We start from the raw sequence: 27,315 nt of genomic DNA on the forward strand, positions 1-27,315 counted from the left end.
TTGAAAATAAATACTTTTTTAAAAAAAGTCTTTTATTAAAAAAATTATTTATTTGGTTGTACCGGGTCTTAGTTGCAGCAGGTGGGCTCCTTAGTTGTGGCTCGCTGGCTCCTTATTTGCCGCACATGGGCTCCTTAGTTGCAGCAGGCAGGCTCCTTAGTTGTGGCTCCAAGACTTCTTAGTTGTGGCATGCAAACTCTTAGTTGCGGCATGCATGTGGGATCTAGTTCCCTGACCAGAGTTCGAACCAGGGCCCCCTGCACTGGGAGCGTGGAGTCTCATCCACTGCACCACAGGGAAGTCCCAAGAATATATATGAAATAACTAGTGAGATTTAGACTCTGTTAATTGGAAATTTGATAGGCTTATTTTAATGGCCAAGGATGCTGGATTTGTCAAAGAACAGTACTGAAATCTTTTAAATACGTATCTTTCACTAGATATAATTGTCCATGTTTAATTATCACTCTTTTCTCCTTTTTGAGAGTCTGCTATGATCAAGGCACTGTATGTATATAAGGGAGCACAGGCTCTGTAGACAGACCTGTTGTGTGACCTTCAGCAAGTTATTTAACCTCTCCGTGCTTCATTTTCTTATATATAAAATGAAGATAATAGTACTTATTTCAAGGACTAAAAGTTTTAATATGCTTAAAATATACATAAGGTGCCTGGCACATATATATAAGTGTTAAATAAATAAGAGCTACAAAGATAATTGCATTTTGGGCTTCCCTGGTGGCGCAGTGGTTGAGGGTCCGCCTGCTGATGCAGGGGACGCGGGTTCGTGCCCCGGTCCGGGAAGATCCCACATGCCGCGGAGCAGCTGGGCTCGTGAGCCGCGGCCGCTGGGCCTGCGTGTCCGGAGCCTGTGCTCCGCGGCGGGAGAGGCCACAGCAGTGAGAGGCCCGTGTACTGCAAAAAAAAAAAATTGCATTTTACCTTCACATATTTTTTTAAGTTTTTTTATGAATATTTTCGTGTATACTATTAATTACAATATTCCTATAAAATGACCATTGTTAACCTTATTTTTTGAATATGAGACAACAAAAAAGGTTGTTCAAAACCAATGAGCCAATAAGGACCAAATACAGAAGCAGAGTTCAGGCCCCCTGGTTCCTGCTCCAGGATGCAACTCCCTGTCCCTTGAAAACTGAGTTTTAATTAAGTCTAAGTCACACACACACACACACACACACACACACAAAATGTGAGAGAGAACTTTGGATAAGCAAGGAAAATAATCTCACTAAGAATGAACTTCAAAGAAGATAAGTCGTTATTTAAACACGGCCAAAGAAGTGGACAGAGCACAAGGAGGAAGCAGTTAATCCAAAGGAGTCCACCAGCTTGTTTCATTTTATTTCTGAGTATATTGAGCACAATGTCCATCTGTGGCTAAGGAAGAGACCCAAGCCCTGAGTCTGTGCTAAGGGGATCCTGAGTCTGTGCTAAGGGAATCTTGAAAGTCTTCCCCAGGGTGGTCAGTACTTCGCTGCGAGGCAAATGGAGCCACAGACCCCGATACTCGCTGAGTGAAGGCAAGGCAGTGACTGTTCATAATTAAATCATTTGTAACCTTTTATCTTGTTTTGGTTCTTAGAAACAAATCAAGGACACCACAAACAGAATGTAAATTGGCCTTTGTAGTCTTGCCCTCTGGTATAATTAGCAGATGTCTGGTCATAAGGCAGACCAGTGCAGGAAAAATCTATTTACATAATGAAATATGCTATTTCCACATTCTCTGGAAAGTGCTTCTTCAAGTTCCTGTGTTTCTCTTGTTGAGATGACTTGGAAAGGGGGTGTTTTACCATCTTGATTCCAGCATAGAATCCCCAGACCTGGAGTCTTCAAATTATAAAGGGACATTTAAAAAATATCAGCAAATGACATGGAAATGTAATATGTGTTGTGAGCTTTCCTAAAGGAGTCTTTCCTTAGATCTACAATCATGAAAACACTGACAGCATGGATAAAAAAATGCAACTTTAATATTCAATAAGTGTAGCATCTTTTGTTAGAACAAATGTTTGAAACTTGAGGTATATGGGGAAGAGAGAGAGAGAGACTTTCAATTGAAAATGTTGGGAATCTTTCCCTAGTAGACAACAAAGGCAGGCCATTTTCAGATGGAAGAGAAAAAGAGATGAAGGTATGAAGGTTCAGAGACTCATAAAGGAGAGAAACACCGGGAGTATAAACTCTGTAGCACTGTCACAAAGACTTATCAAGGTCTGGAAAGCAACGTTTCAGTGCAACTTGGAATTAGAAGAGAGAGATGCTAAATTTTGTTTGGCTACCCAAGTCTTCTCTCATTTCATATGCCAAAGTACACTTCATTGAAAAAGGTGGAAAAGATTTCTAGCAGGTATTTTATAGGATCTCTTTACCATAAAAAATGTTCAGAAGTAGAATGCATAGCCACCTGTAAGCTGGCAATCTGCCAATTAATGTAAAGTTTACAATCAAATTTAGCTATACATAAAGTAGTAAAATTTAAAGTGCAATATTTTAAAGCTATGCTGAGATTATCACAGCCCTGGTGGTACTGCTGAAATATTAAGAGTAAGACTTGTGTCCATGATCAGTGTTGTTTAGAGTATGATTAAATAAAAAACTCCAGGCAGATTTCTTTTAAAGCTTAGATAAGATGGATAATTTTATAAAAAAATACTTCCGACTCAAATTGACCCCAGTAGAGAGAAAATCTAAAAAGACCAGTTGCCACAGAATAAAAGGGAAAGTAGTTAAAAAGCAAGTGACCTTGATGGCTTCATGCAAGACTTGCTTCATCCTCAAAAGTACACTTTAAAAATCATATAATCTCAATGTTCCTTAATTATTTGATTGCAGGGAAAAAGAGGTAAAACTTTTAAGTTTATCTAAAAATTAGTAAAAGATTTTTTTCCCAAAACTTGACAGATTTCACCAAAAAGAGAAAACTGCAGACCAAGCCCACCTATTACTATCTGAGTAAAAATCTTAGATCAATTACTAGCAAATAAAATTCAACAATGCATTAAAAACGTAAACATTCTTACCAAGTAAGATTTACTCTAAGAATTGAAGAGTGGTTAAATATTAGAAAATCCATTAATAAAATCTAACACATTAACAGAGTTATGATTTTAAAAAAATCTTATGGGCATTTCTGTTCTTCATAGATGCAAGAAAGGCATTGGACAAAATTCAACACCTATCATGTTTAAAAACAAAAGCTCTCAATAAAGTTAGAATTGATGAATAAATCCTTAATATGGCCATGTATATTATAAGCCTCTGTTGAGCTGGACTGAGTTATATATGCTTCTCAGTACTACATAAACATTTTAAAAATTGAGGGAAAGTATTACATGGATTTAAAAAATGAAAAATAGTATTAAAGAAAAAAATTTGTTTCAATATTAAAAAATAGAGCAACAAATCCCTAAGATCTTTTAAAGCTGAAGTACACTGAGGACTAGGCAGAACCTGGAGAGGGAGACAAACCCCAAGAGAACCTGAAGTGACATCAGTAGGGCCTGGAGGCCTTCACCAGAGCTACTCCTAAAAAGTGAGTCCATATGAGTGAAAGGGAGCAAGGGGTGCCCTGTGCCACTTGAACTTCCAACAACAATGTTTCTTTTGTTTTTTTATTCACCTCCAGTTTTCGATAGTTTGGATGTCTCTAGAGTGATATTGATAATTTTTGATATACCGTTTTACACAAGAATCAGTTTAAGAAGTGTAATGTAAAGAGAAATCCATACATTATTAATCTTAATACCCTGTCAGTAAGATCCAGGTTTGTTTCCTTCTACCTCACTTAAATATTTTTTTCCCTATTCCTTTGCTGTGATTTACACATTACTCCGAAACTTCTGTCTTCCTGGAATTCTTTTAAAAATTATCACATCTTGTCAATAATTTTTAAATATGACAATTCAATTTACTTTGTAATGAGAAACTGTAAAAGTATTTTGAGAATTTGAAAGTGATATATAAGGAAAATGTTTTATAAGTATATTTCAATTTCACATATAACAGAAGGTTAAGGATAGCAAAGACGTTGGTAATTTTGCATCAGAATGTATGCTATTTGTCATGATTGTGTAAACACCTATAATCCATTACTTCATTTGTCTAGCCTCTTTTGGACAGACATACAGAGAAAGAAGGATTAACATTCCTCTGAATACAAAAACTTGGGATATTCTTTCCCTTTACTTGAGGGAAAAATGCAAACTGCATAGGAAAAGAAACAGTGGTCTGTAACACAGACATCTCATCAGGTTGACAGTTTGAGTCAACCACAGGGGCAACGCCACTGGATGGTGCATTTCCTGAGAGTGGGTACCATGTCTGTTTTAGGCACTGCCATGTCCCTAAGGCCTAGCAGTGTGCCTGGCACATGTTGGATTAGTGATGTTGGATGAATGAATGAATGATTGTTAATGATTTGGCTAAGTTGACAACCTTTTCCTCTTAAATATTCTCCCCATGCCACACTGAAAGTCACATAATATAACCTTCTTTGCAGAGGAATGGCTTTCCTCAGTCAATGCTAAATAAGTAATAGGGACTGACTACAAAATAACTCCTATTCAAGTTAGAATGAATGTCACCAAGGTTATTTGACTTAGCCATATCAAAGTTAGGAGTCAGACAAGAGTTTCCATTTTGAGGAGGCAAATCAATGAGGAGTTAAAGTGTCTAGTTAACAAACTCAAAATTTGTAATCGAAAACTGAGCATCACCTGAAAATTGTAAGCTTTTTAAACAAATGAAGGACATGGAGGTAAATGTTTCTAATTAGATTCACTTATCCAAAATCTTTTGCTTTCCTTGGTAGCTTGACGCTCACAGCATAAGGTCAATGTGAGATTAGTGATAAAATACACAGGATTGTAGAGTTCATAACACAGCCTGCTTGGGAGGATGTTATGTGCATGGCCCACAGGCAGGACTGTTTATTTCAGCCCGTGACAAACATGACAAATGACATGCCACTCCGACATCATTGCTACTGGTCACTAGAAATGCTGGCTGAACATTAGCCCAGAACCCAATTCCCACAGGTCCACTGCCAAACAATTTGAATAAATCCAGGCAAGTTTACAATTTTTGCTTTGGCTGAAAAATATTTCTTTCCCTTGGCTGTCTAAATAACTTCAGAGTATTTGAGGGTGGACTGTCACCTCCCATGCCTAAAAAGTACTGTTAGTCTTTTTAAAAACATCTGTATTGAAATATAATTCACGTATCATACAGTCCACCCATGGCTTTTAATATTTTCAGAGGTGTGCAACCATGACCACAATCAACTTGAGAATATTTGCATCACCCTAAGAAAAAATCCCACACTCCTGTTCTATCACCTCCCCATCTTCCTACCCCAGTTCTAGGCAAGCACTAATGATTCCCCTCCCCGGCTCTGAGGCTTGTTTTTGTTGTTATTTGCTTATTTATTTGTTTAGTGACACGTTAAACTGTTTTAGTGAAGTTTGTCTCTCCTGAAGTGTGAAACCCTGGGTGTCTGAGAGGGCACAGCCACAGTTATCTGAGATGACAGCATTTTTAGCAGGGTTCTGTTTGAGTGTCTCCTTTCCTGATCATTTGGCCTCATGTGGTATCACACCCACCCATTAGGCACCACTAATTACCAGCTGATTACTCGATAGTTTTTGACAATGCCCTCAGGCATAAATAGCTCTGTAGTCTGATCCGATTAAATTCAGACAAGAGTATATTTTTGAGAACAGTCTTTATCTTTTGTACTCAGGAGGGTACTTCTTAGTTATCTCTTTTTCTCTGTTTCTCTCTGGTGAACTAGCTGGCCTGTAGTTAAGCTTTTTACTCCTAATTAAGAGGAGCTATTGTTTTCAAGAACACCCTTAGGCTTGAACCTCACCAAACTCTATTCTATTTCTAATAATGACTTTATCATTTCCTTTGGAAAAAGCTTCAAAGGTCTCTTATAAACTGCTTCTCAACCTGGGCAAAATCTCTCACTCCTATTCCAGGGCAAGCTGCAGCAGTTAGCCTCTCGTCCTCTGGTCCTTTGACCTGACTCTCCTGGTGTGGAACTTCTGCTCTATGATTGAGTTGATGTCAGGGTGATTAGGACCCCAGTATTCTTGCCAGCCATGGCTGGAGAAGACCTTCCAGGTTCTAAATGAGGGCTGGGTGAACCTCTCAGTAACTCTCAGCCAACCTCCAGTAATACCTGGAATTTATCCTCTTCAACTTGGAGTTGGAGGGAATGAGAAATTCTGGTGATGAAACCAAAGGGGGCCCTGTGGGGTGCCCAGGCACAGAGGCCTTTTTTTTTTCTAAGCTCATCAGCACAAACAGAGCTTTATTTAATTACAAGTGATGTAACCTATGTACACGTTAGTTTCCCTTCCAAGTTTAACTGCTAAAATTACCCTTACAGAGATTAAATTGTAAATTGTATTTCATTAGTAATTTATTAAATTTGCCTGTAAATTGACACATTCTGTATGGAGCCTTAAAATGATGTTTTGAGAGTTTATTTACAATCATTGAAAACAACAGTTCTGTCAAACAGGTAATTACAGCTCTTTAAACTCACAACATACATATATTTAAACATTTAAATAGAAGCCCATTTTCTTCAAAAGTAATTTTCTACTGCTTTTTCATAAAAATACGAAAAGACAACATCTGTACTTTAAAAACCTATATTTAACCGAAATCAAGATTTTTCTGCAAATGATACCTCTTTCCAAAAAGCTTAAAAGACATCACAAAATAATGTGATGTTAAACCAAATAATTTCACCATGGCCTACTACTTTAAAGAAATACTGTGCAGTATTTCTTTTTAAATTTTCATGCTAGATTTCAACTGTGTATATGCTATGTAAACATACCAGATTAATCCGATTCATTCATATTTATGCAGTAGACTGTCATACCACAATTGCAAAATGGTAAAAGGCAATCTTTATGCAAACTTAAGAATACTTTAGTAAAAGGCAACCAACGTCACTCTAATTTTCTATAAAAATTACCTCTCTTCCTCCTACCTTTTTTTCCCCTTTGAATGGTACCTTTTATAGCATATCAACACACAATGGTATTTATATCACTTTTACTTAAGTTAGTTTTTAAATGACTGTTTTCTTTTCTGATACACTGAATTTATCAAAAGGCACCAAGATTAGAGTCCTATGTAGTTTCATAATTTTGTTCCTTTTTAAGTTCCTCTAGAATAATTTTTGTCATAAAAGGATAGCTTTAAGAACCAGAAGAAAATGAAAGATACAACACAGTAACTTGAAACTTGTACCATCCAAAAGGTATACATTTATAAATAGATTCCTTGAACTTTTCATTTAGGACAAGAAGTCAGAACAACTTTCTGAACACAAACATAAAAATAGAGCACATTTATTAACAGTAGGAAAACTCTGTTTATAGAGGTATTTAATCTTACATAATAACATACAGCCAAAAGCATTAGAAATTCACTGCCAGATAGATATTCTGAGGCACTCTCCTGCAAACATGTCTGGTACATAGCACACACATATAAAAAAGTATGGCATTTATTTCCCAGGGAGAAGAGATAGGTTTCATCACAGAAAGATTTACTAGATTTCAGCTTTGATTAATTTTAGAGATATATTTTAAAGATAAAAAAGAAAAACAAGATTCACCCCTAAAATAAAAAAGTCTTTATATATATAATCCATTATTAATACTCTTTATGCTCTTACAATGTAAAACATTTAGAAACTTTTGAACTCTAAAAATTTTGATCAGTTAACCTATTTGGTCTTAACACACTCTAAATTCCCTTCTGAGAATCACACTGATGTTTTTAGTCCATCAGTCCAATATGGATGGAACAATTCTATTTCTTTTTCTTCTTCTTTGGTGGTTCATCCTCAGAGCTACTCTCTGTGCTGCTGCTGCTATTACTAGAAGAGCTGGAATCTCTTCTGCATCAGAGGACGAGGAAGAGCTTGTGGAGGAGGCTAAAGATGATGAACTGGAGCTTTCATCAGAGTCACTGTCCTCTGAGGAGGACGAGGTAGACGGCTCTTCACTCTGATGAAGAATCACTGGCTGAACTGTCACTGCTATTGCTACTGGAACTGGTTACACTCTTAGACCTTTTTTTCTTGGTCTTTCTTTCTACAGTAGTTTCTCCAACGCTTTCTTGTAATAATAATCTGTTTTCTTTTTCTTTTAAAGCTTTCTTTAGTTCTGCTCTTCTTGAAGGCCTATGTAGGTACTTTCTTTTTCCTGTACATTCATAAGTCCAATGCCCAAATTCCAGGCATTTCTGACATCTTACATGTTTTACAGATGGAGAAAAACCATTATTAAAAGATTTTTTGTGGATAGATAATGAAATTAAGGAGAAAATTAGTATAAATAACAATTCTTAATGTATTAACTCTAAAACCTTTTGGTACATTTAAAGCCATTTTAAATATTCCAAGCTGTATCACTCCCTGTGTAAGAAGATAACCTTTTATTTCTGTAGCTTTAGTATCAAGTTGGAAGAAAGCTATGGCTATCTATTGTTCTCATCTCCTTCACAGTCCAAAGTATAAAATTGTGGAAGAGGTTAGAATATTATTAGCATCTTAAAGAGACTTTAAAATATAACTTTCACTAGCTTTTCATGTAGAATAATGATATTAACTAATTTCACCTCTCAGTGTTGTAAAGATTAAGTTAAATACAAGTTCACACATGAAAGGTCAAAAAATCTGGTACCTTGTCTACAGTAGACATTCAATAAATGTTAACTTTCCATTGCTTTTTTTTTTCTTTTTTTTTTTTGTTTGGTACGCCGGCCTCTCACTGTTGTGGCCTCTCCCGTTGCGGAGCACAGGTTCCAGACGCGCAGGCTCAGTGGCCATGGCTCACGGGCCCAGCCGCTCCGCGGCATGTGGGATCTTCCCGGACTGGGGCACGAACCCGTGTCCCCTGCATCGGCAGGCGGACTCTCAACCACTGCGCCACCAGGGAAGCCCTCCATTGCTTTCTTTAGAGCCTCAGAAATGTGAACCAAGATTCATTATTTCTCTCATTCTAAGATTATTCTAAAGCCAGGTAATTGAGGTCATGACTGAAGGCAACCTCTCTGCCATTTTACAGTGCATTAAGCTGAAGTTTGTGTTGCTCTGATGATGACAGAAGATTTATGTCTGTTCCTTTCTCTCAATTCCCAGCACTTCATTTTCTCTTCGATCCAAATGCAAAGTTTCACAATAATTCTGTTTTAAATTCCAAGTTGCCTGATGGTCCCACCCATCACATATAGACGTAAATTTACAGTGGCAGATCAGTTATATAAATATTCTTAAAAGCCCTTGTTGTTAGGAGACTCACATATTCATTCATCCATTCAGTTGTTTATTCAACAACTCAAATTATGTGTTAGGTGATGAATCTAATATCTCTAAGACACAGAGCCTACCCTGTAAAACTCATAGTCTGTTAGGGGAGCTAGGCATTATGGCATGTGCTATGTAAGGGATTTTTACTAGGCAATTTGGGAGGAAGAGGAGGCGTGAGTTACGTAAGAAGTAAAGAAATGATCCTCCCTGCCTTATTTTAAGGATCAGTCCTTAAATATTCAATATATATTTAAGAAAAACATAAAATATATTAGTGGGGATGGAATTGGAAGATATGTGTATATGTGAGACTTTTTTTTTTTTTTTTTTTTTTTTGCGGTACACGGGCCTCTCACTGTTGCAACCTCTCCTGATACGGAGCACAGGCTCCAGACGCGCAGGCTCAGCGGCCGTGGCTCACGGGCCCAGCCGCTCCGCGGCATGTGGGATCCTTCTGGACTGGGGCACGAACCCGTGTCCCCTGCATCGGCAGGCGGACTCTCAACCACTGCGCCACCAGAGAAGACCTATGTGAAACTTTTTGAAGCATCCGGACAGATCACATGTTTAAACCTGTAGAAGCCAGGTTACTGTTCAGTTAAGTCAATAATCTTGAATTTGGAGACTCAGCCTTTCATATGTAAAAGTGAAACTATACCTGAAATTTAAGGAGAAAAAGTCAGTGACAGGTTGAGGGCCGTAAAAAACTGAATTGAGAGAGCCTTTTTCTTAGAGTGGAAAAGGGACATCATCTACTTCAAAGTTATTTCCACATAGTTATTCTCTTTCCTCATTTATTTCCGGATGAGAGGTAGAGGAATAAAGCATATCATGAGAACTATCCAGGGTGGGACAAAACAATATGGCCAACATCTTGACCATGTGGATCTCAGGAAAAACTCTTGTCACCCATCAGCACCCTGCTTGGGAACACGCATAAGTTAGGACTGCCTTGAGGAAGACTATTAAACCCTACGATGAGTATCAGGCCCACAGAACTGAGATAGTCTAGAAGCTTTGGTCAGATTTTTGCCTAGAGCAATACTGTTGACTTTGAAATTAATCTTTATAATCTTCGCCTGTTACATATGAGGAAATTAAGACTGGGAAAGCTGAAGCATCTTGTCCAAGATCATACCATTACATGAGAGAGAGGTAAGAACTACAACCCTGCTTTTAAAGTTAGACATCATATCCCCAATACCAGGCTGTCTCATAACTGGGAAATGCAGTCTTCACTTCTACAGAATTTTCTAGTGTTATCATATTTCGGATCCCTCCCCCCCTTAATTTTACCCAATTGATTTGACACTACAAGTCCCTTTACTCACAATTTTGCATACCAGGAAAATGAAAGCTATTGTCTGCACTTGAAATGGTGGGAGCCAAAGAAGGAGAGAAAAAGTAGCCTCTCTTCTAAGTCTTGGATGGTCAGAGCATTGGAGTCACTTTAGTGGACAAATAGTGATAGAAATGCAGTTCAGCACACATTGACTGAATGTTCATTAGGTTCATGTCTACACACTGTAGATACTGAAGGAGAGAAAAAATACAATATGGGAATTTCAACATGTTGTCACCCACCTGGTCTTGGTTCACTATCAAATTCATGGAAATGGAACTCTGTGGACAGAGATGGAAGGTAGACCCTTCCAAGAAGAGATTTTTCTAAATATAATTCACCTGTATTTTGTTTATTAATATTTTCCCAGTTCCTAGCACAGTAGCTAACATGAAACAGCTCTTAATAATATTTGATGGATAAATGAGTAAATAATGCAAAATCTTTGTTTCACATTTTGCATCATATTGTATTGGTATCCTGTAATGTGTTCCCAAAAGCGTCATCCCAATCAACCTCAAGATTGACTACCAGAATTCCAACTTTACAAAGATTTGCTTGACTTGCTTGTTTCATTTAATCATTCATTCAACATACTCCAAATGCTAGGAGCACAAAGATGACTTGGACATAGGCAAAAATGTGGAGGCAATTAAGACATAATAGTTAAATACCTTCCCTGGTGGTGCAGTGGTTGAGAGTCTGCCTGCCGATGCAGGGGACACGGGTTCGTGCCCCGGTCCGGGAAGATCCCACATGCCGCAGAGGGGCTGGGCCCGTGAGCCATGGCCGCTGAGCCTGCGCGTCCAGAGCCTGTGCTCCGCAACGGGAGAGGCCACAACAGTGAGAGGCCCGCATACCACACAAAAAAAAAAAAAAATGAAAAAAAAAGATATATTATTAGAAATATATATCAAAATTGGTAGCATAGAGATTGAACCTAATGAATTTGCCTAATTGGGATTGGAAGGGAGGCTCCTTGGTCACATCTTTACTGAGGTGCTGATGGAATAATAAACTGGAGTTTTCAGGGCAGGGGGCAATGGGCAAGATAGACTAATACTACACTCAGGGAGAAAGTTGTGCTAGTCACTTATTAACATTTACAGAGAAAGAAAATTATCCAGTCGCTAGTGACCACAGAGCTAATTCATGGTAAAAGAGGAATATATTAATAACGATTACTGTTGATGACTTTTAACTTTACGAACGTTGGCAACTTCTGGTTTTTAATGACTACATGGTAGTGTTTTTTAAATTTCCTTTGAAGGCAAACATTTTAAATGAGAAGAACCTCCTGAGGGCTGAGAATATGCCTGGTTCTAGAGTTAATATCCAGAGACAAGTTTACAGTTTGTTTCTACTCTTAAGCTTTCGATGATTTCCTAGATATTTATTTTATTTTTAAATGATTTAAAAATGAACAACAACAAAAATCCTGTGAGAGACTGAATGTACAAACAGAAAATGGCCAGGCCACACGGAGAATAGAGCTCTGATCTACAACCTTTACAGCAACCCGCCCAGGAAAACAAACCACAACTTCTGTAGCATTTGGTCCCAAACAGCCAGGACTTGGCTCAATAAAGGCCAGCTTCCTTAATTTTTGTCACTGCTTCCATCTCAAGGTCAACCAGAAAAAGCCAAATATGCTCCCCAAACTAATCGCATAGGATGCCCCACTTCTAGTTAGCCCACCTCCAGCTTCCCCATTTCAAAAACTTGCAGAGTAGGGGCTTCCCTGGTGGCGCAGTGGTTGAGAGTCCGCCTGCTGATGCAGGGGACGCGGGTTCGTGCCCCGGTCCGGGAAGATCCCACATGCTGCAGAACAGCTCGGCCTGTGAGCCATGACCTCTGAGCCTGCGCGTCCGGAGCCTGTACTCCGCAGCGGGAGAGGCCACAACAGTGAGAGGCCCGTGTACCACAAAAAAAAACAACAAAAAACTTTCAGAGCATACCTGAAGCCTTCCTTGTTTTATCAAGAAACTTTCCCTCTCCCCTGCCTGCCTCCCTCTGAATCTCTGCCAAGTTCTAGGGACCGGACGGTGGCTGACTCTGTCCCTACAGCAACCTCCAGATGAACAGCCTCAGCATATTCTGTTTGGGTGGTCTTTATTTATTTCCACATCTGAATGATGCAACAGTCTTATTGCGTCTACCTGTTCCACCTACATTCGTCTTGTTTAAGTTATAACAAAATGTGTAGTTTCGGTAAAAAGAGGGAGGGTCTTATTTGAAACAATATGTTGTGTTTAGAATCTGGCTGGACTGGCAGAGGTCAGAGGGGCTGGTGCCCTGAATGTCTGGCCACTTCCTAGGAGATTTGGGAGGCCCAGAGTCCCTTGTGTAAATTTCCTCTGCCCCAGGCTTCTCTCTAATGAACTAAAGGGAACACCCATTCTCAGATAAGGCAAGTAAATAGTCCATTGTTTGCTGTAAATTTAAGAGTATCTTTAGAGATTTTATAGGTTACTCTTATCTCCTTAATATTTCTGAGATGGATCCTAGGCTTCAAGGCTGGGAAAAATAAACACTAGGCATTGTGCTTCTAAAAGGGTAGAGGAGGAAAAGTTAGGGGCAGGGCAAGCTTTATTGGGAGGTAAGATGTCTCCAGGCTTAAGTATAGGCCAGAATGCTTTTAATGACAGTGGGAATTTCCCCATACTTCCAGCCTTACTTAGTACTACTTAATACAGCTGTCACTTGCTATGGGGTGGGGGACATTAGTTCCAGTATCCCCACACACACCTTCCCCCAGTACCAAAATCCATGGATGCTCAAATCCCTTATATGAAATGGTGTTGTATTTGCATATAACCTATATACATCTAACCTATATACATACTTTAATTTTTACTTAAATTTAATTTTTTTATAAGGGCAGAAAACAGAAAAGGAATGCCCCTTTTCATTAAAACAACAACAACAAAACTAAAAATCAACCCCCAAAGCAAGTGTTCTAAGAGCTTTCTAGGTGGCAGGCATTATGAAATTTCTCCCATACGCTTTAAATCACCTCTAGATTACTTATAATAACTAATACAATGTAAATGCTATGTAAATAGTTATAAATGCAATGGAAATGCTATGTAAATAGTTGTCAGTGTGTGGAAGATTCAAATTTTGCTTTTGGAACTTTCTGGAATTTTTTTTGAATTTTTTATATCTTCAGTTGGTTCAATCCATGTATGCAGAACCAGCATACTGCTTTTGGTGTAAGTAAACTGAAAGGGAGGAATCAACTTCTAAGTGGAAGCTACTGTATAATTACTAAAGGAATCCAAGGTATAAAGGTTCTAACAGATAGCAAGCCTCAATGTAAATGCAACCCGGATATTGATTATATTAGGAACATTTGAAACTTTTACAATGCCTTCCAACTTCTAATAGGGCCAGATAGCATTAGGGCAGTTCATATTGGAAGTGTTTCCTCAGGAAACCAGGGCAGATAGAGTGGGAAGAGCCAGCCTAAGAGGCTGGTGGCACCTGAGGGGTCCTTGTACACATATGATTTTCCCTTTACTCACTAACTGGGTGTAAACTTTGTAATGCTTTTTTTAATTTTCAGGGAGCGTTTCTTATTAAACTCTGTAATTACTCTATTTTTTGTTGTTGCTGTTGTTTTATTGGGCGCCTTTGTCTTCAAATGTAGCCCTGGTAAAGACTTTCTTTGTCACTACCAAGTATGACAAAATTTGAATATATTTTTTTAAAAAATATTTTAACATTGGACCAAAGTCTTTTAGAATGTTAATACAGCCTCAGAGCTTTAGTTCTTAATTATACTGTCAATTAAAATCAAGACAAGCTCAGCTAGGGCCTACTGTGGATGCCATGCTCTATGAGATGAGGGGCTATGTCAACCAATGTGTACACAAATAATTACAAAGTTGTGCAGAGTGATAAATGACATCAGAGATGTAGGAACCAACTGTTGTGGCAATCCAAAGGATGACAATATTACTGTAATAGGGAAGAACAAGTCTGACTCCATACTGGATCTGCCTCTTTTACTTTAAGCTTTGTATTGTATTGCCTTTGCTACAAGTTAATCACTAAAGGGATGTTGCCTATAGCTTAATGTACACATAATGGCCCATCTCCGGAACTCTGCTGCCCATGCCTGAGTGTTAAGCTAAAATACTTTTGTTTAGCTCACGGGAAAAATCCTGACCGGGCCCACCTGTAAATGTCTATAGGAAAGAAGAAATTAACACATCCCCTCTGGAGTCTGGGCAGAACCAGGAAATATTTGCAACAACTAACTGCCTTTTTTACTTTACCTCCTCACCTCCCCCTCTTTGTTCTATAAAAGAAACTAGCATCCAAACCCAGGCAAGATGGTTCTTTGGGACACTAGTCCACCATCTTCTCGGTCTGCTGGCTTTCTGAATAAAGTCGCTATTCCTTGCCCCAACAATTCATCCTTCGATTTATTGGCCTGTCGTGCAGTGAGCAGTACAAGCTTGGACTCAGTAACATCACTTCTGGTTGGGACACACTGGGAGCAAACGTTTCCAAAGAGGTGATACTTAAATTGAACCTGAAGGCATTGGTAGGTTTTGAAAGACACTGATGGTAAGGATATTGATAGCTGGGAGTATAGCCATGGGAAAGGAAATTAGAAATCAGAAGGAAGAGTTTGAGCCAAAGCAGAGAGCTTGAACGGGCCAGAGCAAGTTTGGAAAAGAAACAGTTGTCAGCTGTCCAGGACACATGGACTGTAGGAAAAGGAATATAAAGCCAGGGTGGTAGATATGGTTCTGATTATAGCTGGAAAAATCATGTGAAGATTTAGTATAATACTTACAGGCATGGAGGAAAGTCACTAAAGATTTTTATGCAGAGAATTAACACGATTAAATATGCATCTTAGAAATACTGTTTTGTGTTTTAGGAAGATGTGCTACATTCAGATTAGACTTATGATAGATATGCATGATAGATTTTGATAAATATGCAGTCATTTATGAGTAGTGATATGCAGTCATGAGAAAATGTGGTAAATCAGCATAAATGCAAAGAACATTTAGGCCTTGGAGGTACACTAATTTTATACATTTATTAGGACATATCAGAAGATTATTTATAGTGCTTCATAACTTGTGCTTTTAAAAAAACAGAGGGATTTGAAATTAATCTTCTCTGGATTACTGCCTAAGTGGTTTTAAGAAAGAACAACTTGAGGAGCAGCAGCTTCTTGCTTTTATAAGTTGTTAATTTTTCTGAAGTATTTATGAATCTAGACCATGTGAAGATGGGCTTTTGGCACTCAGATTTGCCATTTCTCAGGCCTTTCCACATGCCCTGGAAAACTGAGTGAGAAATGGGGAGAATTTTTCTCTTCTGCAGGTAAAATAAAGAGAAAAATTAGACTACTAATCAACTCTAGTTGAGTAATTTTTAAATCAAGGATAAGAAAATGCTCGGCGTTGGAATTGTGGTCATGTGAAAGAAAAAAGTAATAAAATGTAAACATTTTACTCATATAAACACCATCTGTGCCAGTCACCAAAACACTGAGTTTCTCTGATTTCCCATGGCAGGTTGTGATGACCCTACTTCCACTGAGTTTCCTCTTTGGTCAAATCTGATACGGTTGAAGAAAGAAGGGAGCTCTGGATCACAGGAGTCTTACTGAGTCTTACTAGCAACACTGAGTGGATCTACTCTGAAGTTCAAGGTCCTAAAGAGATTAGAAGTAAAGGCTTGAGGTACTTTATTCAGGATTCTAGGAAGCCCTCTATTTGCAAGGTGGTTGGAGTGTCAGAATAGACCAAAACTACAGAATGATTCATAAAACCTTTACCTAAAATATCCCTGGCTGGAATGATCTGGAAATCTTATGATTCTGGTGTTGGGTTTTCACAGCCCCTGAAGACCTTCCTTTGCTCCTCTTTTATTTATTTATTTATTTTGCGGTACGCGGGCCTCTCACTGTTGTGGCCTCTCCCGTTGTGGAGCACAGGCTCCGGACGCACAGGCTCAGCGGCCATGGCTCACGGGCCCAGCCGCTCCGCAGCATGTGGGATCTTCCCGGACCGGGGCACGAACCAGTGTCCGCTGCGTCGGCAGGCGGACTCTCAACCACTGCGCCACAAGGGAAGCGCTGCTCCTCTTCATTTAGCCTGGCTACCGTTTATCTCACCCTTCCTCCCAGTAAATCAGCCACTTGCCCAAGGCCTAGGCTGACCGCTGGATGTATTCCAGCTGCTAAATGGGGTTAACCTGCTCAGCCGTGCAAGTGGATGAGGAGGCCTCCAACTGGAGCATTTGGGTCAATTATATCTACTTTTACTCCTTTCCTTGCCATTGAATAAATTTACTAATTGTAGTTCACTTAGAAAGGCAGCCTTGCTTTTACATTTTTGATTGTCCAGTCTCAGATGGTGTAAAAAACTATTAATGGGAAATCTCTGTGCCTGCCACTCAATTTTGCTGGGAACCTAAAACTGCTTTAAAAAATAAAGTCTAGGGTTTCCCTGGTGGCGCAGTGGTTGAGAGTCCGCCTGCCGATGCAGGGAACACTGGTTCGTGCCCCAGTCCGGAAGGATCCCACATGCCGCGGAGCGGCTGGGCCCGTGAGCCACGGCCGCTGAGCCTGCGCGTCTGGAGCCTGTGCTCCGCTACGGGAGAGGCCGTCAACGGGAGAGGCCACAGCGGTGAGAGGCCCGCGTACCGCAAAAAAAAAAAAAAGTCTATTAAAAATTATTAACACACCATGATAGCATTTTTAATCATCTGTGATAGTTTTCTTTTTATGACTTTGATGAAAATCATCCAGTAAATAACTACTGCTCATGGATGTATGTCTAACCATATTGCCATCTGTCAGGGGCTCCCCTGGGAACCAGATTTTAGGATGAGCATTTGTCCTAAAAGACAAATGGGTGCTCTTCACAGATCAACTATACCATTTGGCAATGCATGGAATTTAGTTTTTTCTTGCTGTTAATGTATAGAACAGCAAACCAAGAAAGTCAATGTATTTTTTCCTTCAAAATCTGAATGAAGAATTTCTTAAACTTCTTGGAAAATACTTACAAAATTAAACTGTTGGCAGGAAAATTCCTCCAGATCAGTCAGATTCTGTTGTTTGTAATTATATCATTGTAATTGACAGTGATAAATATCTTTGAAGATCTGAAGTGCTTGGTATAATTAAATCCTGATAATGATAAAACAGCATATTATTCATACACTGTCTCTAGTGGAACAAGTGGGACTGATGTACTGAAACAAAAGATATCAGATGATTCACTGATTTTAGATTTGATTTTAAACTGGCTGAAAGGTTTTGATGAAAGATAAGTATGACTTAGAAGAGGAGGAGCCTATGTGCTGTTCTCTTTTTACTGCCTCCACAAGAGAAACTCAGATAATTATAAAATGAATAGACCTCATCAATTTCCATTCTACCTTTTAATCAAAGGACTATAGCAGATATTGAAGGATATTCATCTGTTTTCTAACTTAAATGCGTGGTTTAATCAGAAGCTACATTGTGGTTCAAAATGGAAATAAAGAATTAGATGATATATTCATTTCTTCATATAAAGGACTATTATGTTATGAATAGATTCCATGCTGTAAGATAGCATAGAAGTTAAAAACTGGCAGGACACATTAGGTCATTTGGTTGATCTCCATACTGAGGACAGCATTGTTTGGTACAATATACTTTTCAGTGTTTTGTAATGTCAAAATATTCTAAAAGACTAAGTCCAAGCAAAAGTATCTTGTAACCCTGGAGTTGTGAAGTAACTCAAAGTGATGGGAGATTAGATTACTTGTCAAAGCACCATCTGTGCCCAAAAGTCTACTAATGCATGAAGAAGTCATTGAGAAAAGCAATCGTTAGAAGAATAAGAAATATAAAACACTGCCACAGCAGAATATGGAGCTGGAGAAGGCAATGTTTAAACAAGCTGGAGTCAAGAGAAGCTCAGACATGCACTCAAGATGTAGAAGATATCCCCTAGGGATAGACACCGTAGTTCCTTTAGACCTGATTGAAATGATTAGAAATCACACTGAAATGTGAAATGACTTCTATAGTTATTGTGTGTGGGAGAAATAGGAGAAGCAAAGACTTCAAAAGGTTGAGAGGGAACAGCGGGGCCAGGCCATGTCCTTCCTGCCGTGTAAACAGCTTCTGACAAGCCATATCCTCAATGAAGCCCTACTATGGGGATTAGAGAACTATTAACCTCTCCATCAAACGATATCTAGACATGGATATGCAGACCTACTCTCCCCAGTGCATCTCCTACCCCTTTATTTCCTATTCCTAGTGAGGAGCAGAAAATAAAACATCTATCAGGGATTCATGTATGTCTTATAATCCACCTTCACAGTAACCCTATGAAGTAGATGGGTTCCATTTAGCACATGGTAAAATGAGAGCTTCAAGGTATTGAGGAGCTTGACCAAGGTTAGGCAGTCACTGGTCTCTCTGATTCCAAAACGATGCTCCCTCACCGAGGGCATCTATGTGCCCTCTAACATACTTTTATCAAGAGTTTTAAAGGAATGTATGTCAATGTCCACATAGGAATTAGTTAATTATTATTTGCCCCTCTTGTCTGGAGGCGCATGAATGTGTGCCCATATTTTAGATTACCTGCTTTATGTATTGAGATACTCCTAGACTCTGGCCTCACACTCGTAGTTTAACTTCTGATTTACTGAAGACACATTCTCAGGCTCTTTTATAGCATGCCTTCCTTTCTCTAACTTCTAAACTCTAGAGTTCCTCAAAGGTAAGTCCTAGGCCTTCTTCTGATTTCTCTCTAAATTCTCTTCCTAGATTTTATCTATTTCCATAGCATTATATTTCATCTGTAAAATATAAATCCAGGATGAACCCCATATTTATATTTCTAGCCCAAAACTTTCCCCTAAGTTTGACTCATATATCCAGCTGCCTACTTGATAAGTCCATTTAGATACCTCACAAGCATTTCACATGAGCCCATCTAAGATAAACTCCTGATCTTTCACTGTCCCCAACTCCCACACTTTCTTCCTGGAATCTTCCCCATATCATATCCTTTATATCAATAAAAGGCACCATCATTCCACCCAGTTGCTCAAGCAAAAAATCTGTGTTGAGATGAATACCCAGCCTTATCCCATTTGCAGCCTTCATTCTGACTTTCCCTACCCTCCTGAGGATGGAGTTTAATTCAAGGATTCCTTAATAGTAAACTTCACAGACTTTTTCTGGAAGTTCTGGACACAGATTTTTCTTTCTCACCTTTCAGTACCATGGCAAGGGGGCTGCCAAGAATGGAGTCAGCACTAATGAAGCAAAGCTGTGAAGTGGAGAGAGAGAAGCTATTTGTAGCTAAGAAACTATTTCCTAATCACATCACACGAGGCACTAGACCAGGTCTGGAATGAATCTAACCCTACTTCTGGACTTTTTCAGTGACTTTTCAATTTAACAGACTTTTCAACACTTAACCTCTAATTGTTTATCTATTTCAATTGAGTTTTCCACTCCTTGCAACCCAAAGCATATTAACACAGTTGTCTATGTGAGTCTCAAGAAAGTGGAGGAGGGGGAACTCGATGGTAATTACATCAATGGACAAATTAAAATCTGAAAATGGATCCATGTGTATGTAGAAATCTAGTATATAGGCAAGGTGAAAGTTTGAAAATCTGGGTAGAAAGGGTGAACAATCCAATAAAACAGTTTTGAGACAATTAACTTTGAATTTGGAAAATTATTTGTAGACTTTTACTCCTCACTATTAGTAAAAATGCATTGAAAATGGCTTAAATATCTGACTATAAATACTAGATATATTAATAAATGAATAAACTGACAAACAAATCCAAGAAGCAAACACAGAAACATGTACATATTAACTGGGGTAGGGATGGCTTAAAACAAAAAAACTATAAACAAAGTTATAATGGAAGCACCATAAATGAAAAAGACAAATTTGATTCTTTAAATCAGAATTTCAAGATTTTATGTGACAAAAGACACGCTAAGACTGTTAAAAGAAAAATAAACCAGGAGAAAATATTAGCAGAATATATAATAGACAAAGAATTAATATTTAAAACATATAACTTTCACAAATATATAAGAAAAAGACAACAAGATAGAAAAAATGGTTAAAGAATTAAACAGATAACTGACAAATATGGAATTACAAATGATCAATAAGAATGTGGAAAGCTAGTCAAGTTTTCTAGGAATAAGGGAAACTATCGATATTTGGACCAAAACTGAGCTAGCCCTTTTCACTTGCTAGAATGGCAATAACTAACTAAATCAGTCAGTCAATCAATCAGTCAGTCAGTCAAAGTCTTGGCCAATGCATAGGTAAGTACTCTGCTGGTAAAACTATAAATTAGTTCTACTTTGTGATCAGTTTGTTTCTATCCAATTAAAGTGCACATAGCATATGACTAGCAATTTCACTTTTGGCAATTATTCTAGAGTAAGACACTGATGTTTTCATGTGAACAGGTAATCATAGATGAGGGTGTTTTTTGCAGCCTGAGCCTTAACAGAAATACAAAAGAGAAATTTTATGTAAATGGAAAGAGCTGAACAATTTATGGTATATTCGAATTGTGGGATGTATTGCAGAAGTTAAAAGGAATAGGCCATAGATTTATTCCTAGAACTTTCTCCTAGATGTATTGTTAGAAGCACGATGCAATTTGCAGCATGACACAGGGTAGTACTTTTAAAATGTATATATACAAAAGAAAGAGAACTCACGAAATTGTGCCATATATGTAAATATAAAGAAAAAGAAACACTAAATTATACCTATGGCATGATACATACCCGAAAAATATAGGCATAGATAAAGCCCAGAGGAGCCGAGTGCAGAATTTCCAGGGATGATACTCATGTAAGAAAATCATTTAGAGTCGTCTTCTGGTAGGCACAGGGGCAGAGCGTGGCCAGGATTATAAGACCAGCCTTTGGAAGGTATTTAACACCTTCCTTGGATAAACAGCTGAGACCCAAGAATCAAAAGGTCCTGGGACAGCATCATTGGAGAAAAGAGACAAGTGTTTGATGACAGCTGAGTTCACTGACAAAGAAATCATTCCTTGCTTCAACTTACTCACTGTCAGCTCTAACTTCAAGATCAACACAAAGTGTGCACGGCATTTTCACGTTTTGTTTAACAAATCCCTATCCCTCTGTTTCCACCGCGGACCCCAGGAATCCATTCTCCACCCATCGCCCAAAACGATGATTTAGGAACGCTACTCACTCAGGTCACTCCCATGGCTTCTCATCATACGTGGAATGAAACTCAAATCCTTCCCTGAGTCTCCAGGCACCACGTGATTCACGCTAGCCCTGCCCTCCAATCTTCTGCCCACACCTCCCACACTCACTCTACCTCCCCTACCAGGACTTCTCGCTTTTCCTTAGACATGGATGCATTTCTGCTACTTCCTATTCCTGGAAATCCGAAGTTATTCTTCCCCTAGACATTCCTATCTTCACTTCATTCACGTCTGTTTACTTCCCTTTCAAATGCTACCTCCTGGGAGACTAGACTGCTTACATTGCTATACTTTTCATCATGGCACTTACCATACCTGATGTTGTATTTCTTAGATGTCTTTCTTGTCTTTGTAATTGTAAGGTCCAAAGGAGTAGGAAATTTGTCTCTTTACTTCTCTCCTGTACAACTAAGTCTAGAATAGCAACTGGGCATTGTAAATTGGGTTTTTAGTGAATGAATGAATTAGTAAACAAAGAATTGGAACTAAGAGACTAACCCAAGGTCGCAATCCTGCCAGAGCTAGAAGTAGAATTTGAATTCCAATTTTTTAAACTCAAACCCAGTGTTCTTCCTATTATATAAAAAATGTCACAATTATTTGTTTAAATGATTTTTTCGGTTATTAGGCTATTTAACAAAGGATTATAATGTGAGTAATTTTTTCTTGGAAAAATAATATATGAATAGACTAGGATTAAATACCTGCTTCTGACAGCCACCTATGCCTGATGAAAACCTTCTTTAGGGAAAGGAAAGGGGGTGGTTGCCTGGGGCATGGGAGAAACCCATAATTGGTGGGAGTGTCAAGATTTGAAATACAAAGCTGACAGGTTTCCAGGTTAACTGTGTTCCATCTGCAGTACTTGAACCATGAATGTCCATTAAATAACGAGGTTGAAGAGATCTACGGCACATGAATATTTGCATTCAGATGATTCTAGGACATGTCATTTCAGAACTAAAGCAATGGGAATAATATCTTCCAATGTTGAGGTAACCTAAGACTGTAGTAAGAAAGTAGCACTTCTAGAAGATTCCACCTGTCACCTGGTGGCTAATTGTTTTCAGACTTAGTGCACAGGAAGGGATTATGTCCTAAATGTAGGAGACTTTCACTGGTATTGGAAGAAGTTATCAACTTCTGGATTTATAATTTATCTGCAAAATAATTCAAACAGTTCCCTAAAATCTGGATGTTTACCATGAAAACATAGCATTGGTCTCAACCAACAACACTTAGCCCAAAGAACTTGGGTCCTGAAAACAGTTGCTTAACACTCTTGGTGTGCAGAGTCCTGGCCCAACTGTACCTTTTCTGGCTATCTCAAGACATTAAATACATCATTGACTAATGCACTGTGTATAAATCCACCCATGCTTGTTGCAAGAGTAATCTCTTTCCCTCCCTGGCTAATTTTCCTATGGTAGATTTATTCCATTTTGGGGAAAATGCATTTACCCCCTTTCCAAATATTTAGGTCAGTGAACTCATTTCTGGAATTCAGAAGTCTGGAGTCTTTAAGATTTGGCAGATAAAAGATGATCCCTTTTGAGACTGTAGCTTAAATACAGTGAGTTGCGCACACGCTAATGGAATCAAAACGTAAGCTTACACATCCAGACTTATCTCAACATTCTGTGTTACCATTTAAAGAGAGCAGTTTGTGTCAGATCTAAGAGGCAGGGACCTTATATTACACTAGTTTATGACTAAGTCAAATGCATGTCTGCTTATTAAATAGTATATCTTATTATATCATCACTTGAGAGGGTATGAAGACAGAAGAAAATATATCAAATGAGTTATTGGTATATTATAATAAAATGCACTTGCAATTAAATAATCTGTAAGGGAAAAGTTCCAGAACTCATATTGAGAAAATTCAATTACTAGTCTCCATATATATATATATATATATATATACACACACACATATGTATATGTGTGGATATATATTTCAAAATTAAATACATATTGTAATTATCACAAAAATCATTACATTTTATTTAAAACCTGCTAGGTGCCAGATACTCAAGAAATTGGGACTTAGAAATTTCAGTTACTTAGTTTGTAAGAGGGTTCCACTATTATCCAATATGACTCTAATGTGCAGAATAGCTAATATTTACTGAGTGTTTGCTAAAATGAAGTACTCTACCGAGCTCTTAATCCTCAAAACAACTCCATGTGGTGGGTACTATCAACCCAGCTTTACAATGAGTAGATCAAGACTTAAAATGAGTAACTGTGCCAAAGGTTGACAGGTAGCCTGACAGGGAGATGGGACTCTATCCCAATGCTGTCAGCCAGAATTCCAGGGATTTTAGAACCTCTTGTGTAGGGACCATTCTATTTCCTTCAGTGGTCAGGATTGCTGCAAAGATTGAGATAGGCGCTTAGGGAAGGGGTGGTGGATTGCAGGCCAAGTGAGACTTCCAAGCAGGCCTACTGTCCCATAGGCTCCCCCTGCTGCATCTTCCTGGAATTACCTCTGATGTTGCTCAGGGAAGCCGCCTAAGCTGGAAGCTTTGAATGATGATGATTCCTGGGAATTATCATTTCCTTTTCCAAACCCCTAGATCAAGCAGGGATTGACAAAAAGATTAATTACAGCAAATAGAAGGTATAGTTTACCCTTTTTGCGTTTATCTGAGTTGGCCACTGAAAGCCTATTGACTCACTCTCATTTTGCTTTCTTTTCTGTCCATTGCTTACGAATTGTATTCTAAGACTGTTGTCACCTAATTTACTTAGTCCATATTGTGGGAATGCCACTATCATATTCTATGAGAAAATTCTACTCTCTGATGCTGTCTTTGGGGGCTGTGTAATTTATTTATGCAAAGGTCATGCTTACGGGGTACAGCATTCTCTTCCTTTGCATTCAGGAATTGAGAATTGTATCTAGTTTTCTTTCCTCAATCTTCTAAATTATTTTTACTTTATGTGTTGCCATCAGAGTCATGAGAGGGTGCCAGTTGTCAATCCAATACCCCTTCTCTCCTTTCTTACTAACAGAATGACAATCTTTAAGTGACCATAGGGCCACTTAAAATAATAATAATTCCCAGGTAGCTTGAGGCTGTTGTATCCATCCAGTTTAGATATGTAAGAGCAAATGTGTTATGAGAAACTTCCAAGAAGGCTCTTTAAAGGGATCTTAGAGGCAGACTCATTTAGCTTTCTCTTATTTTTCTTTCTGCTGTCTGGAATGTGGGTGAGATGGTTGGAACTCCAGCGTCCATTCTGAATCGTGAGGTCACCTTAAATCTGGAAGCAACACATCAAAAATGGTAGAGCAGAAAGATGGGAAAATCTGGGTATCTGGTGACTTCATGGAGCTGCCACACCAACCCTGGACTTTCTGGCCTTAGTCTTCTTCTACGTTAGAAAATACACATTTGAGAGTTTGTCACTGTTATTTTGGTGTTACTGTTATTCCTAACCTATATAAGACCCTTTGTAAGATAAAAATAATTATAATTTTTTGAGGGAGAGCCAAGTATAGTACACTATCCTAGACTTGTTGTAAATATTAAACTGTATAATTCCCACAATAACCTTATGGAAGAGCTAAGGTAATCTTCAGTTCATAATTACAGACAGTAAGCCTCAGAAAGGCTTATTTGAATATTTACTCAGTTTATACAGTTAGGAAAAAACGCAGCCACAATTTATTTTATTTTAAAAATATTTATTATTTATTTTGGATGTGCCATGCAGCATGTGGGATCTTAGTTCCCCAACCAGGGATCGAACCCCAGGCCCCCACAGTGGTAGCAAGGAGTCCTAACCACTGGACTGCCAGGGAATTCCCAGGGCCACAATTTAAATTCAGATCTATATAGTAATTAGATTCTACACCTTACTCTTTTCTCCTTTAACAGTATTGGCTACCTGTGCAGTTTATTCATATCTCTACAAACTCTCTGCCTTGATTCAAATCCTGTCTCTGCCTTCTTGACCTCAGGTCATTTAACTCTAAGCCTCAGGGTCCCTATAAAACAAGGGACCTATAAAACAAGACTATTAAGAGTCCTTATTTCTTAGGATTGTTTGGAAATCAAGTACATTAATTCATAAAAAACACTTATCAAAGTAGTTCACACATATAATCTTGTCGATAAATATTTCCACTGTATAACTTCATTATTTCTACATTGTAGTAGCATTAATAATTTGTATGTCTGTCTTACTTAATAGATTCTAAGGTCACAGTGACAGGAAATATACTTTTGTCATCTCTGTGTCCCTTTTAGATTTTACACAAAGCTTTGCACTTGTTAAGTGCTCTATAAATGTTCGTTGAGTTTAACTTATTTGAAAAACAGTATTGTGGGACACACTTTGCTTGATGGCTTGTTTAAACTTTATTTTTATGATTATTTAGGTGTATTTTATGATCATTTTTGTGATCCAGATAAATAGTTAAGTCTGAAGAATGCAGTTTGCCTGAGTGAAACAGAGGTCAATTATCACTCATTTCTTTAATCTTGTGGTTATTAGTTAATGGGATTTAACCATAAAAGCATTAATTTACAAAACATTTTAAGAAGCCAAAGCTGTTTCATTGCCCATATTAACCATTTTGAAATATTATACTTAGGCCAAATTCCATTTTAATTTGTATCATTGGCTTATAAGAAATAAAGAAAGAGTCTGTGTTATTTAAATTTAGCTATAAAATACAAGAAAATCTTTGTTTTGTCCATGTGAAAAAGTTCTAAAACTGACAAACTCATCTGTTATTCTCAAAACTCAAGTTTTGATGCCAAAGAGCATCACAATAGTTCTTTCTTCAAAAGTCTATTCCATAAATGTATCTATCATAAAACATAAATAACTCAATAAAATTTGCATAAATATTTATTTTTCTCTTAGACATATTTCAATAGGACAATCTTGGATTCGATGTGAAATGCTATAAAAAGAAAACAACTTAGAAGTAAAATATAGTTCAGTGTCCCTAAGGATCTCACATCTTAGGGCATAATCTTCCAGAGTTATCTTCTTTATTCGTTAAAGAAACATGTGAACTTTGGATGAGGTGACATATTTTAGCAAAGGAAATTTCAGTGCCGAGAGCATGAACTTGAATTCAAACAAATTAAAACATAATTAAATTTATTTCTCAAGGAAAAAGTATTTTGGTAAGTAAACAAACAAAATGTTACTGAATCCCATTCTTTACCACTAGCAGAGGTTTTGATTGTAGCTATTTGATAATCCACAACAGGATTTTTCCTGCTGATACATTTTATACACAGTCAGTAGAAAAATGAGAGAATTCTCTGCAGCACTCCAAAGGAGGTGGTAGACGCCAACA

At 38.1% G+C, this 27,315-nt stretch overlaps 1 pseudogene; it reads right to left on the minus strand.

Annotated features, from left to right (window-relative positions):
* Positions 1 to 7,866: 7,866 nt before the first annotated feature.
* Positions 7,867 to 21,861, minus strand: LOC116742964 (annotated as a pseudogene).
* Between the last annotated feature and the right edge of the window lie 5,454 nt (positions 21,862 to 27,315).

Source organism: Phocoena sinus, chromosome 18, assembly GCF_008692025.1.
Source record: "Phocoena sinus isolate mPhoSin1 chromosome 18, mPhoSin1.pri, whole genome shotgun sequence".
Taxonomy (NCBI): Eukaryota; Metazoa; Chordata; class Mammalia; order Artiodactyla; family Phocoenidae; genus Phocoena; species Phocoena sinus.